The following is an 11,466-nucleotide window of genomic DNA, read 5'->3' on the forward strand; positions in this document are numbered from 1 at the left end:
CAGGGAATAATCTGGCTAATTTGTAAAGGTTTATTAGCAGACCTTACTGAAAGGAAAAGTCATAGTATCATTATTCTTCATTGTAGTTCTGGTACACATTAAAATATAATTCTGGACTTTACATTCTATACAAATCTGATTAATATGTCTATTTAAATATTGAAACACTAGCCTTAAATGTATAAAAACTGAAAACCTATTTTCTAAACAAAGTACAGATATCCTGATAAGGATTATCTGTGGTAACCTAAAATGGTGTGACTCATAGACTAACTTTAAAGAATCATCTTCTAAGGTTATCAGCTAAATTTCAGTAACTCTTAAACAATTTATCTAATGCCATAGGTAGGGGGGTTGTGTAGGGGAAACTGGAAAAGGGGATAACATTTGAAATATAAATAAATAATTATCCAATATAAAAGCAATATTATCAAGTCCAACATATCTGTGTAACATATCTGTGCACCATCTAACTATTCACATATATCTCACATAAGTAAGAAATATCACTGAAAGCTCCATACTCGATGACTGTTGCAAAACCACAGAACTCTAGGAACCTTCTACAACCTGATAAAGACTCTTTCCTTCCTTGCTTGGGATGTAGCCTGGGCCCCTTCCAATGATGATCCTTGTTTTCCAAGATGAACAGCTTGACCACCCAATTAAACTCTGTAAATTTAGTTTCTCTGATTTCCATATGCCAAACTCCACAAACCAGGCAGCTGAAGTCTTTGTGAATCAGCTAAATTTACTTAAACTCTTTTATTTATTAGGATATAATTGCATTATTTTTCTCCATTCCCCTTCCTCCTTCCAATCCTTTCCAGCTCTGCCTTCAACCCTCTGATACCTCTCAAATAAAGTCTTTCTTAATTGTTGGCTTTATTTAAGTACATAGTTACAACCTGCTGGACCCATTCAATGTAGATTCTATGTATACAGTGGCAGTGATAACCATGTGATATTGGATAAACAACTAAAGGGGCTCATTCCCAGGGAAGTCAAAATTTCTCCCCAAAATTCCTTAGTTTCCTGTAACTCCTGGCCTAGGGATAGAGTTTTATGAAAATTTCCCTTTCCTTTGCAGTATATATTTGTGTTGTACTTATTCAAGTCACATCTAGGAAGTCATGCTTTTGAGATATCAGAGAGAAATGTTCTATGTTATTTCCAGGAATCATAGTCCACAGCAGATTCCTGGTCTTGTAGCTCTTAGAAACCTTTCCACTCCGTCATACCAATTTACACTAGTATACCACTTTCATATTTAACCTAGGTAATGAGAATTGTAAAAATATATTCAGACAAAACTTTACTAGTGTCTGTAAGGTATTAGAAAGTAATTACTAAAGAAAACTGAAAGACATTCTGTACAACTCATGTGTTTTATATAATTGACCCTTAACAAGGTATCATTTTTCCCCCTCTTAGTTTCCTTGATAACATTAAAGCCAACCTTGAAAATCAAAGTAGGAATCAGCAGGCTGTATCCTACTTTAGCTAGTTCCTGGTTTCTTCAAAGCCTCCTGTTAGACAGTTCCCTGGAGACTCATTTGCAAATTAGCCTTTACTTTCAATGTCTCTGAGGGTGGCCATAGCAGAAGCCTTTACCCCTGGAGATGTTGTTGTACAGATGGATTAGATTCATGTGCAGTATAAATGGGGGATACAAATTGGAGGAAACAATCAGAGTGATCAAGAAGGGAACCTAAAGATAATACTCCTAAAGAGTGTTCAAATTTCACATATACCAAGAAATGTAAAAGAAGGGTGAGTACATTCATGCCCACAGCCTTGTAATCAGAAAAAGACCTTTAAAAGGCCTTCTTTCCCTCTCAGTCACAAAATCCCTGTATCTGTGAAAACAGGAAGTGAAGACTGAGATGTGACAGCTTTGCTGATTGAGGTAAGATCTCAAACCTCAAACAGCTAAAGAACAACATGGCAATGAACAGAAGCGACAGTGATATTAGTAATGAAAAGAAATATTTATACAATTTATTTACTATATCACTGAGTTAAATATATAACAGCAAAGAGTTGAGATAACAAACCTATTAAATTTGGTCTGATTTATGTTGATCGTATTAAGCGTCAGAATGTTAGTTGTGTTCATTAGAACAGAAATACACATGCATGCAGACACACACGTGCATGTGTGCACACACACAATTCTATAGTAAAATACACTAAAGAAGGGAAACCATGTATCAATCAATATTTATTTTAAAATAATATTAATAGAAAACAGGGCAGTCAATGTGATTTTATATCGAAAAAAAGTAAATAGCAAAAATTTACTATATTGAAACTTATGTCAATATTAGTGTGTATGCCTTAAGTACTCCACTCCCCTGAAATGGCAAAATACTTATATTATCTATCCAGATTTTAATAGGAAGAGGCAATTATCAGATATAAAAACACACAAAGTTGACAAGAACAGACAAAGGACAACACTGGAAAAAATAACCAAGAGAATGATGGAAGGACTGATTCAAGTAGTATAAAGTAGACTAAAACATATATTGTATTAAAGTCAATGAGGATCAATTAAAATGACAAATTTAAGGACAAATCCAATAGACCTGCTATTATAAACAAAGGTATATCTGAAAATAAGAATTGTTCTTCGAAGAAATCAAGAGCAAATGTCAAATCTCTCTCAACTCAACTGTCACTGCGGACTCTCTCTTTACATCTCCTTGTATTATCTATGGAAGAACTTAGAAGAACTGTGCAGTGTACAAAAAGTCAGATTTTAGTACTACACTTTCATAGGGCAAGAGCAGAAACTAACCAAAAGACTACTGGCTTGACCTGTATTTCAGGCAGGCTTCGTAGTATTCTTAATGACTCCAGAATTCTATTTTCCTGAGGATGTTGGTCTTATCCCACTATTGGGCAGCTCATCTGTTATTAGATAACTTGCTGGTTAGTTTTAACTGTCAACTGGATACCAGCTAAAACCACCTGGGAAGGGCATCTCAACTGAGGAATCATCCAGATTACATTGCACTGCTGGAATGTCTTGGCAGGAGTCTTTTGATTACTATTTACACACTCTACTGTGGTTCCCATCATTCCCCAGGCAGGGAACTGAACTTCATGAATGAAGAAAACTATCAGGAGAGTAACAGCAAACAGGCAGCCAGAGTGCATTTGTTTTTCTCTATTCTTTACTATGTGATTGATTAATTGTGTGCATTATTGCCTTTTCCTCTCTTCAGAGATGGACTGTAACTGTCAATTGTTAGAGAGAGAGAGAGAGAGAGAGAGAGAGAGAGAGAGAGAGAACCTTTTCTTTCCTAAACTGCTTTAGTTGTGGCAAAACACACACACACACACACACACACACACACACACACACACACACACACACAGTATGACAGATAATGCACATAAGATGTTGGGTTCCTACAGTCAAATGTAAACAGTTATCATGAAGAACTTTTGCCCAAAGACTTCCAAGCATAATGATTCTTAACTTGTTGTAAGACAACTAATAATTTTGGTGATTTCACGTTACAAAACTGTTCCTCAGGAGGTAGCGCACATCTACTCACTTCAAACAGGAAGTCTATAGTGGACCAAAGTAAGGATACTACCAAGGTGCAACTTGAGGAAACAGGAGGAGTTACTACAGGAACAGAAATGACTAAAGGCAGTGTTATTACCTAAGTCCATCCTAACTTTGGTGACAGCTCATAAAAGCTCAGAACAGGGAGTTCACTCTACAGCCTGAAGGGAGATCAACAGATTGCAGGGTATCAGTTGTAAGTGATTTCATTAGTCTACACCTCCTCTGGGTAGCTCAGCTTGTTTCTGCTTCTTTCCAGACAGCCGGTCCAGTTTCAGAGTCTTCTTTGCACACTTCCTTGCCTAAAAGTGACACTTAGCAGCTTAGCTTGTTTACAGTTAAGAGGAAGAGACCTAATGAATCTGTTCAGGTTCAGGGACTTCCTAAACCCCTTTTCATTGTTTAATTTCCTAGTTAAGGAGCTTTCCTTCTGTTTCAGTATCAGAGGAAATAGTTAAACACCACATGCTGAGGTTAAGAAACAGGAATATTTTTTCATAAATATTTCATCAGAAAAATCTACACACTTAGGATTGGGGGTCAAGCAATCCAGATTATTTACTTGAAAAGTGTGACATTATAAACACCATTTTGTCCCTGCAGTTCTTTGAGACAGGAACAATTCTGTGTCAGAAATTTTGACTGTGGGTTGGTAACCTCATCCTCCCACTTTAGGCCCTGTCTATCATTTTGGCTACAGTCATCCCCATTTAATCTTCAAAGTCTCTCACCTACCAGGTCTTTAGTAATGTCTAGAGGTTCCCCTTTCCTCCTCTAATCCCCCACTCTGAATACTTGCATTCATTCAGCTGGCTCACTGGGTTTTTCTCCTGCCATCAACCCATACCACAGGCCTACTTGGAATCCAACTCAAGGGGAGGCTCCAAGGCCTGACACTGTTATTGAGGCTATAGACCAGAGCCTGGCATGGCTGTACTCTCAGTGCTTGAACAGCAACTGACTGAAACAGATGCAGATACTTACACCCACCATTGGACTGAAGTCGGGGAACCCCTATGGTTAAATTAGAAGGACTGAAGAAGCTGAAGGGGAGGGTAACCCCATTGAAAGACCAGCATTCTCAACTTACCCAGACCCCAGGGAGCTCCTAGAGACTGAGCCACCAACCAGGCAGCACGCAAGGGTGGTGCAAGACCTGACATATAAATAGCAGAGGACTGTCTGGTCTAACCTCAGTGAGAGAAGACGCTCCTAATCCTCCAGAGAGTTCAGGGCCAAGGACTAGGAAGTTCTGGGTGGAACTAGCATACTCTAGGAGACAGGAAGGAGCAGGAATAGGATGAGGAACTATGGGAGGAGGGACCAAGAGGGGAGGTCAATGGCTGGATTATAATAAAAAAGTAAATTTAAAAAATAACAACAACAAACAAACAAAACCCCAAAAAATTCAAAGTAATTGTTAGATAATTTAATCAAATCAAAAACTATAGAAGTGGTCAGTTTAATGGTAGGGACTAAATAAATTCAAATTTCGTTAGTTGGAATGCACAGTAGTCTCTCTCTCTCTCTCTCTCTCTATATATATATATATATATATATACATATATATATGTGTGTGTCTGTGTTTAATAGCTATATACTCAACTCTAATAATACATAATGATCTACATATGGATATACTTCTATGTATGTATATGAATTTAAAATTAATAAATGAATATAGTTAAATAACAATCACTTTCCTTTGTTAGACTGCTTCCCTCAAATATTGCAAAGGCATTGTAAAAGCTAAACCTATTTATTCTGTTCATTTCCCTTAAAAATATCATGAATCTTTATCCTTTATTGATTGCATATTAAAGTACACATAACCATTGTCAGAACCAAAGGCAGACATGCTCCCATAATGGAATGGCTCATTATTGTACTCTTATGAAATATTTGCCACAACTAATAATATTGTGAATGGAGTGAATCTGAATCAGTGAATAAGTGAATTAATGATTAACATTAATCATTAAACCTATGTAATGATGATAATATTCATTCTTTGTGAACTATGTTATTATATTATTGGCCATTTGATGATTCTGATTTTGGTGTTTTTCCACAGGTGAGGCTAATAACAAATAAACATTAATAGTTAACAGAGCCTTCAGACTTTAGTCAGCAGCAGATCTAGTTCATGAGTACATTTCACTTCCATTCTCTTTTGCAATTTTGATTCCTAGGTGATTTCTTTGCCATGAATTTTGACATTGTTGGTTTGAAGAGGATTCATTAACAAGAATTACAGCATAATGCAGGGAACGTAATATGATCATCCTCCTGTTTTATAACCAAACAAATATGTTTTAATTGTAAACAACAGAATCCAAAAATGCCAAGAAGAGTTACAAACATTGATTTCTGTATCTTTAAAGTACTTAATTTTTTTAGCGTAAAGATGCCTCAATTATTTACTTGTTCATTATTGGTTAGCTCTTTTCGTAAAATAGAAAAGAAATAACATCCTACTGTTCAAACACACATTCATATAAATTCCCAGTGTTGACAATATTACTAAGTTGATGATTGGAATTAGCAAGGTATTTGATGTTTCAATTGATTTCCTTTTCGATTGTACTGATGTGTACTTATTCTTTCAGGAACCCATTTATGAAACTGGGAGTTTATGGAGATTTGGTATTTAATAATCACATGCCTTTCAAACACGTGATATTTCAAAACTTTGAAACTGCTACTTAGGATAAGTTGAAATTTGTTTGGTAAGAAAAAGAAAACACTTTATATTAAAATTAGAATTAATTAAAATTTTATTACAAATATCTTGATTTTGCTTCATTCATACTTTGCTCATGCCTTTAGGGGAATCCTTGAAACTATATTTCTCATTATCTTCTAAATAAGTATAAAGAAGAACAAATTAATTTCAGTAACTCTAAACCTCTGATCCAGTGATAAAAAAATAATTTTTTAAAGAGCTTATACTCTTATATAGAGCATATTACTTGTAGAAATTATATTAATAAATGAATAGGAATGAAAATACAGTAATTTGCTAAATTACTTTGTGACAATTTATACTTACCAACTAGTATTCGAAGTCACCTAATATATATATACATACATATATTTCTACATTTATTATAATTTGTGCAAATAGCTACAGATATTTACAAATTATCCATAATTATACAAAAATTATACACAATTTTTAAAAAATTCAAAATATATGACTACCTATAGAGGTATAATACAGTGCCTATGTGAATCTTGCCATTCAGAGCCTGCCCCACTTGTGGCATATATATATATATATATATATATATATATATATATATATATATATATATATATACATACACACATACAGCCACCAAAGCTAGCAGCAAACCACTGAGAACAGGACCCCCTTGGGAGGAATTAGAGAAATAATTGAAAGAGTTGAAGGAGCATGCAACCCCACAAGGACAACTATGCCAACCAACCAGAGCTTCCAGGGACTAAACCACTACCCAAAGACAATACATGGACTGACCCATGGCTCCAACTGCATATGTAGCAGAGAATAGCCTTGTTCGGGCACCAATGGAAGAGGAAGCTCTTGGTCCTGCCAAAGTTGGACCCCCCAGGGCAGGGGAATATGGGGGGTGGTTGAGTAAAGGGGATGAATGGGGGGAATACCCAATTCCCATATGGGAAAGGGTGAGGGGATGGAGGCTTAAGAACAGGAACTGGGAACGGGAATAACTATCCAAACTATTCCACAAAATTGAAACAGATGGAGCACTACCGAATTCCTTCTATGAAGCCACAATTACTCTTATACCTAAACCACACAAAGACCCAACAAAGAAAGAGAACTTCAGACCAATTTCCCTTATGAATATAGACGCGAAAATACTCAATAAAATTCTGGCAAACCGAATCCAAGAGCACATCAAAACAATCATCCATCATGATCAAGTAGGCTTCATCCCAGGGATGCAGTATGGTTCAATATATGAAAATCCATCAATGTAATCCACTAAATAAACAAACTCAAAGATAAGAACGACATGATCATTTCATTAGATGCTGAGAAAGCATTTGATTCTTGCCTTCTAATCTTCCTTTTTTCATGGCATATTATGAAATTACCATATTTGAAAACACACCAAAATTGTTTCAAATAGCCATAAGAGGTATAACTAATATATCAATTTTATAGCAAACTGTTTCCCTGCACCTCAAACTCAGTATGATTTGACAGAATATGTGGATGTATTATACACATTATATTTCTAATATTCTATGGAATTATCTTTGTAGTGCTTTTTTGAACACTCAGAATAAAGATCTATTACAATTTATTAAAAAAATCTGAAAAAACATCTCAAAAGTGGGAAAGATCCTTCTGATCTTTTGTTCCTCCAAATTTCATTTAGTAATGATTTATAAAATACATTATTAGGACTATATTAAATACATTTTTACACTGTCTTTAATAGCTAAAACAAACCTTTGTGAAATTGAATACATTCTTTTCATTTTCCACTTAAAAGAGCTAGTTTTTAACAAGTTTATACTTAAAAATTATAAAGCAAAGAGGCAAAAATATTAAGAATATGAGAGTAAATACCCTGACTCATAGGTTTTGTCTTCATTTCTAACTTACACTTTTTTAATTACATAGGTTTATCCTTTTATAAAATATATTAATATATAGCTAAAATAAATTTATATTTTAGTCTTTGCATTTTAGATATTTTGGGATACTTAAATATTTTACATATTTTTAACATAATTCTCATTGCATAATTCAATTTTTGTCAGAATAGAAATGAAAGAATCATAAACTGACTATATTTGCACTATGTAATGGAGAATAAATAAATAACATTTATATATCTGAGCCTATCTTGTAAAAAGATTCATACTATTGAACTCAACATTAATCTGGTCATATTCTACATTCCACAGTGTATATCCCGTATTTACTCTTATACAATAAGAATTTTTACAAGGGAGGAACAGAGCTTAATGTTCAGAATATTAAGCTTCAAGAAAACTGAGATCACTTCCAATTACACAATTCATAAAATTAGCTTAACCTCCCAAGACAAACGTGTGTGTTATCTATAATTCAGGTACTTAATTAATTCTAGTCAAGAGGGAGGCTTCAATATGTCTGTCCCTGACTTTGTGTTTGCTAAAGAAAGAGATCTCATTATCACAACCTAACCTGGGGAGAGTTTGGGAGAATGTCAGAAGGGAGAATTCCATTATAAATCCACAAAGAGAGGACTAGGACACTACTTTGTTTCTCAATGTATCCTCTGTTGGGAATTTTTAGTTTCAGCTGTAGAATGAATGTTTTAAAATAAATACACCAGAGTCTAAAATGGATAAAATGACCCATGGTGCATGAACAAGGTTGGCTTTGAAAAGTTCTCATTGCTTCATCCAAAAGCAATCAGCACTCTCTCAAACTTTTAATTCTTTGTTTGATATATTCCTTTGTGTTTAAACCAGAAAGTCATGACTGTGACCTCTTAGCAAAAGAAATGAAGATGCTTAAGTTGCAATACAATAAAAAATCATATACAAAGCATGTAATGTTATCATATTTCAAAAGAATAAATTAACTGTATTATCTGTTATTTTGATTTGTCTTTCCTTATAGTGTTGTAAGAAAAATTTCCAGCACTCGTTGGGTCACTGAATATCTTGAACTTCATGGTCTAAATTACATAGTATTTTCTCATGATATATCTTAAGTATTTTACTTAGTTGTAATAGTTTTTTTTCTGTAAGACTTACTTTGATATATAAAAATAACATTTGAAATATAAGTAAAGAAATCTATCTAATAAAATGTCAAAAATGTATAATGAATCTATATCTTTCAAATTAAGATATAATCTTCCTCAAAATGTTGAGGTAATTGTTTCATTATTATCATTACTAGATAAAATTTTGATTGGTTCTTTACTCTCTTCCTTGCTAAGTGAACTACAAATAAATTCCTACTTCGTATTTCCTGTCTTTTAGATTATTTCTCATCCACTGTCTCTCTCCAATCCCCCTCCCTGGTTCTAGTTGAGAACATAACTGAATTCTTTGTGAATTAAAAAAAATATATTTGTTAGTTTTTTGACAGTGATTGTTTTAGAAGACTACATCCAAGATTGTTCTTATCATTAAATTGTTACACAGTTCATTTCTCCCCAGCATAAATAATATAAGGATTGTTATGGTAGAAAACTTTAGGCTTTTTAAGTTAAACAAAAATGTTCCAGATATTTTCATTTTATACTCGACTAGAGAATGCACTTTTATTCCCTATAGTTCTCAGAAATGATTGTGGTGGGTGTGGAATTTGTTTTGAGAGTATATTTCCTTCAGTATTTTTGCAGAAGTTACTGTACTATCCTGGGCCTATCATTAGTGTCTGGTGGGAAGGTGTTGTCAGTTTAATCTCATTGTTCTCATCTTATCAAATTAATAAAATGATACTGGTATAAACCTATGAAGAAGTGAGAAGCAGATAGAAGAAAGGCAATTGGTTCATATTTTGCTGTGAACAGGGCATAGTGCTTAGCATGATATGTTCCTGGAAGATCAAAGGCTTGACTTTAAAGTGGACAGTCAGCGATTGCCCATTCTGCAATGGAACTAATTAAACAACTTACATATTAAACCCGTGTCAACTCTGGTACTTGTGTCTACTGTGGATGAATAGCAGAAGGGATATAGAATGAAGACATCAGTTTGAACCCTTAAGAACATATCAGGAAGTTTCTGTGGCATTTTTGGCAAAATACAGGCATTAAGAAATTAAGAACTGAATGTCTTATGGGAAAAAAAATCATTCAAAATAAAACCTAGTATATTTCCTGATAAACAGTGTGCAGCAAGAGTTAAAAAATAATTAGAGATTAGTACAGAAGGCTGTGCCTACGAAATTATTGAGAATAGAGTTATCAATGATCAAATCATTTTATTGGGAAAGATATTAATTTTCCATAGAGAACATTAATATTTCCATTAGAGAAGCACATTTAGTTAAAAGCATTTCCTTAGTTTCATTATAGAGTTTTGATCCTGTGGGTTTCAGCAACATAAAATAATGCATACCCACCATTTTGCAAACACCTAGAGAGTGCTTAAAAATCTTCCTTGTGTATTCTTCCTTTTCTATAATATTACCTTTTCTATAATATTATCTACTTAAAATAATACAGAATAGAGCATTTCCAGTTTGCCTTTTGAACTTTACCAACATGTCTTCTAGTTTAGACTTTCCATGCAATTCTCGAGCTTAATAACTCATTTCTATTTAGTGCTCAAGAAAATCCATTTGTTCCTAAGTCATATATCTAATTTGTCTAGTCAGCCTCAAAAATAGACTTGGATCATTCTCAGTGTTATCAATTATAAATGAAGGTGCTACAGTTATCTACACGGAAGCTCTTTTGTGGAAATAAATTTTGACTATGTCTACATTGATATTGTGTAGTATAAATCTTAAATTTTATTATAAAATATTGAAAGGTTTGTGATGAACTACTTAACTGGCACACAGTGGTTATCTGAGTATTAATTCTCAGTAGTGATGAATAGCAGTTCTTGCTGTATCCAAGACTAAGTAGTATTTGTGGTATGATAATTCTATTATATGGTCATTTTGCTACATACAATGTTATTTCTTAGTGTGGCTTGTCATTCTCTGACAATCTAGGTTGTAGAACTCCTTGTGTTTATTTATCATCCTCGTATCTTTGATCTATTGATTGTCCATTATGTAATTGGGTTATTTTATATCATTGAATTGTTATAGTTCTTTGTACGATTGTAGTTTATGATATTATTTATCTGATATCATTTGTGAGATGTTATAATAATTTTAAAAATATGATGTTATTTGGAAGAGAGAG

At 33.8% G+C, this 11,466-nt stretch overlaps 1 protein-coding gene across 13 annotated transcripts in view; it reads left to right on the forward strand.

Moving 5' to 3' along the window:
- Positions 1-11,466, forward strand: part of Mgat4c (MGAT4 family, member C) — a 764,987-nt gene that overhangs the window by 342,967 nt on the left and 410,554 nt on the right. The gene's annotated exons all lie outside the window — the stretch shown is intronic.

Source organism: Rattus norvegicus, chromosome 7 (genome assembly GCF_036323735.1).
Source record: "Rattus norvegicus strain BN/NHsdMcwi chromosome 7, GRCr8, whole genome shotgun sequence".
Lineage (NCBI taxonomy): Eukaryota > Metazoa > Chordata > Mammalia > Rodentia > Muridae > Rattus > Rattus norvegicus.